The following is a 7,702-nucleotide window of genomic DNA, read 5'->3' on the forward strand; positions in this document are numbered from 1 at the left end:
CGAGCACACACACACAAACACACACACTTTCAAGAAAAGGTACAAAGGGAACAAAACTGTATGTTGTGGAAGAGAGGGAGGGAGGGAGAGAAGAAAAAAGAGAAAGAGAGAGAGGGAGAGAGGCAGATTGAAATCTCAAGATCTAGACCGGGTCAAGCTGGAAGAACAGGCAGAGTAAGACCAGAGACTGGGTGGGGAATCCCAGAACGATCTGTTTACAAAAAGATAGGCCTATGGAAATTCCACAAGTGACTTTTGAGATTCAAATCCGAAATAGAGAAGGACCCAAATCACACGCTGTCTGTGTGTATTTTAACCGCCTAATGAGGTACCATCTAGACTAGCGGAAATTCTCCCCTGCCTTGAACAGAAGCTTTCAGATTTTAGATTTCAAAAGACCTAAATATCCTCCACGTGGCCTCCGACAGTGCCCGGGGGGGCCGGCCAGCAGCCGCGGTCCTAACCTTCAGGGAGACCCGCGGGAGCGCGCGCCGCGCGGGGGCCGCCCCCTCGGAACTCCCCTCGCATTGTCTGTGCGCCCTGGAGTCTCCGCTTCCCAGGCGCGCTCCAGGTTATTGTTCTCCCTTCGCCCGCAGGGGAGGAGGGTGGGAAGAGGGCGGCGGCGGCGCGCGGCTGCCACCCGGGCAGGGGCGCCTCGGTCCTGGGACCGTGCACCCGGGGGTGGGTCCGATGCCACCTGAGGCTGGGGGGATGCGGGGGCCGCCGAACGCCTCCCTGGACCCCTTCCCCTTCCCTTCCCGCAGGTCCCCAGATCCTGGGCGCGAGCCGGGCGCGGGCCGGCCGGGCCGGGAGCAGGAAGGCGGGCGGGCGTCCGGTGCCGCGCTGTGGCTCCCGCGGCCGCCCGGGCTCTCGCAGCTCGAGGGAGGGACGCTATGACGCACCCTCTCGGTATTAGAACACTTCACCTTCTATTAATAGACACTCCTCCGACCGCAGACCTAGCTCGCCCTCGCTCTCCTTCCCTCCTTCGTGAAGGAAGGGAGGAAAAATCCTACCTAGAATGGAAGCTTCTAATAGGCAGTGTTAAGGAAGACTTCTATTTTGCACATTCCTTTATAATTCCAGCTACTAATTGCAGATCTAGGGAGCGCTCTTTGGCACAGGGAATTCCCTGATTTTCTGAAGCTTTAACACCTACACGACCTTATTTTACATGTCTCCTAAACATGTCAAATAAATTCGTCTCTTGTGAGTTCATGAAATATTCGCCAAGAATTTGCTCAAACTGGGTAAGACGCAAACCCACTGAATTCAGAGAAAGGATGTTTCTAGCTGACTTTCTGTATTTGCTAAAACCCAGCAATTCTAACCATAAAATTTATTTGGGAGGGGAAGCATATACAGGGAAAACATTGCAGATTTCAAACAAAAGCAAAGTTTGTCTTAGGGTTTTCTTTTTTTTAATTGGGGCTTTTGGATGCTTTTAGCTGTACACCATCCATGTAATTATAGGTGATTAAAAATAATTCTTACCAAGTCATAGTAACATTTGCAATAATTAAAACGGGATTTGTTTAAACTGTAATTTATTTCTCATAATTTGGTTGTTTGTGCTGCAGTCAGCACTAAAAAGGAAGACTGATCACTATCTTTCATCTTGGTTTCTATTCAGTTTCACTTTCTAAACTCCAGAGTAGACCAAAGAAATACTGCCCTTTACATTTATTAACAAAAAAGATATATGTATGTAGATATAGGCTTTTTTTTTTTTTCCGGTACGCAGGCCTCTCACTGTTGTGGCCTCTCCCGTTGCGGAGCACAGGCTCCGGACGCGCAGGCTCAGTGGCCATGGCTCACGGGCCCCGCCGCTCCGCGGCATGTGGGATCTTCCCGGACCGGGGCACGAACCCGTGTCCCCCGAATCGGCAGGCGGACTCTCAACCACTGCGCCACCAGGGAAGCCCTAGGCATTTTTAATATGCCTTTTTAAGAGACTTTTTTTTTAGAGCAACAAAATTGAGAGGGATGTACGGAGATTTCCCATATAACCTCTGCCCCTACATGGGCATAGCCTCCCCCGTTACCAACATCACTCACCAGAGTGGTACATTTTTTTTTTTACCAAGGGTGAGTCTACATTAACGATTCATAGTCATCCAAAGTCCACAGCTTACCTTAAGGTTCATTCTTGGCATTGTACATTCTATGGGTTTGGACAACTGTATAACAACATACATTCATCTTTATAATATCATACAAGGTCTTTTCAATGCTCTAAAAATCCTCTAAGCTCTGTAGAGGCCCATTTTTAAGAGCCTAGCTAAACCGCAGTTTGGTTACCATGCAGGCAATTCTAAGAACGCAGAATATCCAATGTGCCATTCTTGCTAACACCTAGTGTATAAAGTGAGGGGTATCTGTAAAAACAATATAGTTGGCCCTTGAACAAAACGAGGGGGTCGGAACACTGACCCTCCCACCCTCTGTGCAGTCAAAAATCCGAGTATAATTTAGAGTGGGCCTTTCATATCCCCATGGGGTTCCTCTGTATCCAAGTTTCTGTATCCGTGGATTCAACCAACCACAATCCTGTAGTACTATTGAAAGAAATCCTCCTATAAGCACACCCATACAATTCAAACCTGTGTTGTTCAAGGGTCAACTGTATTAAACATGATTTTGCTGTGGAAAAATCATGCCCTCTTACTGTAGAAGCATTTAATAAAGTTTAAGAATGACCACAGTAGCAATTGTTACAGTGCATTATAAAATACCCATTTGATAGTAGGTCCCCCTGTGAAAGACAATTTGGCAATAGCCATCACATTTTTAAATGTATATAACCTTGAGGGCTTCCCTGGTGGCACAGTGGTTAAGAATCCACCTGCCAATGCAGGGGACACTGGTTCAAGCCCTGGTCCAGGAAGATCCCACATGCCGCAGAGCAACTAAGCCCATGCGCCACAACTACTGAGCCTGTGCTCTAGAGCCTGCGAGCCACAACTACTGAAGCCGGCGCGCCTAGAGCCCGTGGTCCGCAACAAGAGAAGCCACTGCAATGAGAAGCCCATGCACCGCAACGAAGAGTAGCCCCTGCTCACCGCAACTAGAGAAAGCCTGCGCACAGCAATGAAGACCCAACGCAGCCAAAAATAAAATAAATTTAAAAGAATGCTTTAAATATATATACCCTTGGTTCCAGCAATTCCACTCTTGCGAGTATATGCTACAGACACAGTACACACTTGTGAAGTCATTGGTTGTTGCGGTGTTTGTACTAACAAAAGGTTAGAAACAATATAAATGTCCTACAATTATGGTACTATATCCATATACATCCATATTACATAGCCTTGAAGAAGATTAAAGCAACCTTTTTTGGTACTGATAGTGAAGTATGTTTAAGATACACCGTTAAGTGAAAAAAGAAAGATGCAGAAGCAGTGTAAAATACTATCAGTTACATTACAAAAATAAATGTAATGCATATATTAACTTTTATATATATCAAATGTATATTTATATGGAAATATTTATGAAACTGATAGCAATGTTTGCCTCCTGGGAGGTAACTAGGAGGCTAGGATGGGAGAGAAACTTATTTTCTCTTATCTATCTTTTTGTATCTTTGAATTTTGTTCCATGAGCATGCATCATCTATTAGCAAATGTTAGCCTAAAAATACCTTTAAATTCCTTTCTAAATTTACCCACATATGATAGATCTCTCTTTAATTTGTAGACGTTCCATATTTGGGATTATTATCATTTTAGAGAAGTTTACTCTGATGAAACAAAACTAAACTAAACTAAAGTAAGCTAAGCTTTTATCCTCAGCACCCTTTTATCTTAGCTCTACCTGATCTGTGAATCATCACAGAAATGCTTTGCCCAGAGGCTGCTAGAACTCTACTACCTGCATTTTAAAAAAAGGTTCTCAGTTGTTGATATATTTTTTCTCTATTCTTGTGGCATGTTATGAATGGGAGTAATGGCAGAGTTAAAGGTCTATTGAGTATCTACTATAAAATAATTACTTAAAGAGATTTATAACTCATCCATTTTATTTTGTACCAGACTGTCACTTAAAACAACGGCCTGTTTATCAGAATTCATATTTCCTACAATGACTTTCTATACTAGAGATGAAGTGGTTAGATTTCAAACTATTCCAGTGGGGTAATGTGCACAGAGTGCTTCTGCCTCTGTTAAAAAAGTGAAAAAACAGAGGCTGGGGGTCGGTGAGGGGTGTGCACTACAAGATTATACCAGAAATGAGCCAAATTGTTTATCTTTTCAATTCCATTGTAGGTATTTCTTTTTCTCCCCCTTTCCAGCTTTATTGAGATATAATTGACATATAACATTGTGTAAGTTTAAGGTGTACACAAGTGTTGACTTGATACCCTTACATATTGCGAAATAATGTTGTAGGTGTTTTTTATATGAGTTCAGGTAAGTTTGTGTTGTTACTCTTCAGTATAACAACAGGAATGGGTACAGGATTGACTTTGCCAGGGTGTTTTCCTCCAGAGGCCCCAGCACCGATGCCTTGTGATGAAGGTGATGATGAAGAAACAGAGGAGCAGGAGGAAGGGTATCAAACAGAAATATTGCTCGTTTACATGTATATGAGCTAATGTACGTAGAGCACTTTGCCAGAGACTGGCAGAGAAAAGGGGATCAAAATAGAATTATTAGAATGAGGAGAGGTTTACAATAGTCCCTGGGGTCACAAGCTGTGTTTGGGGTCGTAGAATAAGCCTGCCCATATTCCACTTTCTTAAGAACTGCCAAGTCCCTGTGCAATGTTTCCCACCTTCAGGTACCACCAAAGTGAACCACTTTCATGATGTGTACTATCTCTAGGCACCAGTTACACTATTATATGTAGCGAGTTTTTAAACCATTAATTCAAGTTAACTTTGCTCTCTGCTTTAGCTAAGTTCTGCTCAAAGCAATAATTATTCCTTTTAGGTGTCAGTGACATATGTAATATGCATATACTATTAGAATAAAATATATTATGTATATAATATTAGAATAAAAAATGCTTGTCTGTGAACCTGCTGAAAGTATCTCATGTAGCATGTCAACCCAATCACCATGTAACTGTTTGTCTTCCCATAACCTGAAGTGGACCCTGTGAGACCCTTGGCAGCTACTACACCCCTTCAGCATCCTAGATTTGGTTTGGGGTGACTGCTGCAGAAGCTGGAAGAGCATGATAATCACCTGCTACTCATCCTGCAAGGCAGATGCTTTCAGAGCAGAAAGCATTTCCAGCCCCTGGCCATGCATGATTAGACCTGCATATATTCACGTGTCTGTGTATCCGTATTCTGGTGGATGCTTCTTGCATTGCTGCTGGTCTCAGCTCAGAAATGACACTTTCCAATAAATATACTCCAGCCAGCTGTTTAAGAACAGGGTTACCTATGTGGGTAGTGAAGAAGACAAAAAGGGTGGGAGTGTTTTGGTGGAAGAGCCCCGGTTTGTGTAACCTGTCCGGTTATACGGACAGGTTATACGGAAGCCTCATTATATGGAAGAGTGAGGTTGTGGAAAACCTTATCTTTTGGAATTGGCCTAAGATATAGTGGCCTAGACTATATCATGCATAGACTTCATTTTTTTTTTTTTTTTTTTTGCGATACGCAGGCCTCTCACTGCTCAGGCCTCTCCTGTTGCAGAGCACAGGCTCCGGACGCGTAGGCTCAGCGGCCATGGCTCACGGGCCCAGCCGCTCCGCGGCATGTGGGATCTTCCCAGACCGGGGCACGAACCCGTGTCCCCTGCATCAGCAGGCGGACTCTCAACCACTGCGCCCATAGACTTCATTTTTGTTGCGCTTCAATTTACTGCACTTCACAGGTATTGTGTTTTCTACAAATTGAAGGTTTGTGGCAACCCTACATCAAACAAGTCTATTGGTGCCATTTTCCCAACAGCATTTACTCACTTCATGTCTTTTGTCACATTTTGGTAATTCTCGAAATATTTCCAATTTTTTCCTTGTTATTATATTTGTTATGGTGATCTGTGATCAGTGATCTTTGATGTTACTATTGTCTTGGGGCACCACAAGCCACGCCCATATAAGACAGCAAACTTAATTGATAACTGTGTGGTGTTCTGAATGCTCCACCCTGCTCCCATCTCTCTCCCTCTCCTTGGGTCTTCTAATTTCAACACAACAATGTTGAAATTAGACCAATTAATAACCCTACAATAGTCTCTAAGTGTTCAAGTGAAAGGAAGAGTCACATGTTTCTCACTTTAAATCAAAAGCTAGAAACGATTAAGCTTAGTGAGGAAGGTGTGTCAAAAGTTGAGGAGACAGGCTGAAAGCTAAGCCAAGTTGTGAATGCAAAGGAAAAGTTCTTGAAGGAAATTAAAAGTGAACACACAATGATAAGAAAACAAAACAGCCTTATTGCTGATATGGAGAAAGTTTTAGTGGTCTGGATAGAAGATCAAACCAGTCACAACATGCCCTTAAGCCAAAGTCTAATCCAGAGCAAGACCTTAATGCTCTTCAATTCTATGAAGGGAGAGAGGAGCGAGGAAGCTGCAGAAGAAAAGTCTGAAGCTATTAGAGGTTGGTTCATGAGGTTTAAGGAAAGAAGCCATCTCCAGAACATAAAAGTGCAGGGTGAAGCAGCAAGTGCTGACATAGAAACTGCAGCAAGTTATCGAGAAGATCCAGCTAAGATAATTAATGAAGGTGGCTACACTAAACAACAGATTTTCAGTGTGGAAGAAACAGCCTTCTATTGGAAGATATCATTTAGGACTTTCATAGTTAGAGAGGAGAAGTCGATGCCTGGTTTCAAAACTTCAAAGGACAAACTGACTCTCTTGTTAAAGGCTAATGCAGCTGTTGACTTGAAGTCAAAGCCAGTGCTAATTTACCATTCCAAAAATCCTAGAGCCCTTATGAATTATTCTAAACCTACTCTGGCTGTGCTCTATAAATAGAATAACAAAGCCTGGTTGACAGCACATCTGTTTACTACATGGTTTTCTGAACATTTTAAGCCTACTGTTTAGACCTAGTGTTCAGAAAGAAAGATTCCTTTCAGCTCCTTGACAATGTACCTGGTCACCCAAGAGCTCTGATGGAGAGGTACAATGAGATTAATGTTTTCATGCCTGCTAACACAACATCCATTCTGCAGCCCATGGATCAAGGAATAATTTCTACTTTCAAGTCTTATTATTGAAGAAATATATTTCATAAGGCTATAGCTGCCATAGATAGTGATTCCTCTAATAGATCTGGGCAAAGTCAATCGAAAACCTTCCATAAAGGACTGATCATTCTAGATGCCATTAAGAATATTTGTGATTCATGGGAAGAGGTCAAAATATCAATATTAACAGGAGTTTGGAAGAAGTTGATTCCAACCCTCATGGATGACTTTGAGGGTTCAAGACTTCAGTGGAGGAAGTAACTGCAGACGTGGTAGAAACAGCAAGAAAACTAGAATTCAAAGTGCTGCCTGAAGAGGTGAGTGAATTGCTGCAATCTCATGATAAAACTTTAACAGCTGAGGAGTTGCTTTTTATGGATAAGCAAAGAAAGTGGTTTCTTGAGGTGGAATCTACTCCTGGTGAAGATGCTGTGAAGATTGTTGAAATGACAAGAAAGGATTTAGAATATTACATAAACTTAGTTGATAAAGCAGCGGCATGGTTTGAGAGGACTGAGTCCAATTTTGAACGAAGTTCTACTCTGG

The sequence above is a fragment of the Lagenorhynchus albirostris genome, chromosome 13, assembly GCF_949774975.1.
Source record: "Lagenorhynchus albirostris chromosome 13, mLagAlb1.1, whole genome shotgun sequence".
Classification (NCBI taxonomy): Eukaryota; Metazoa; Chordata; class Mammalia; order Artiodactyla; family Delphinidae; genus Lagenorhynchus; species Lagenorhynchus albirostris.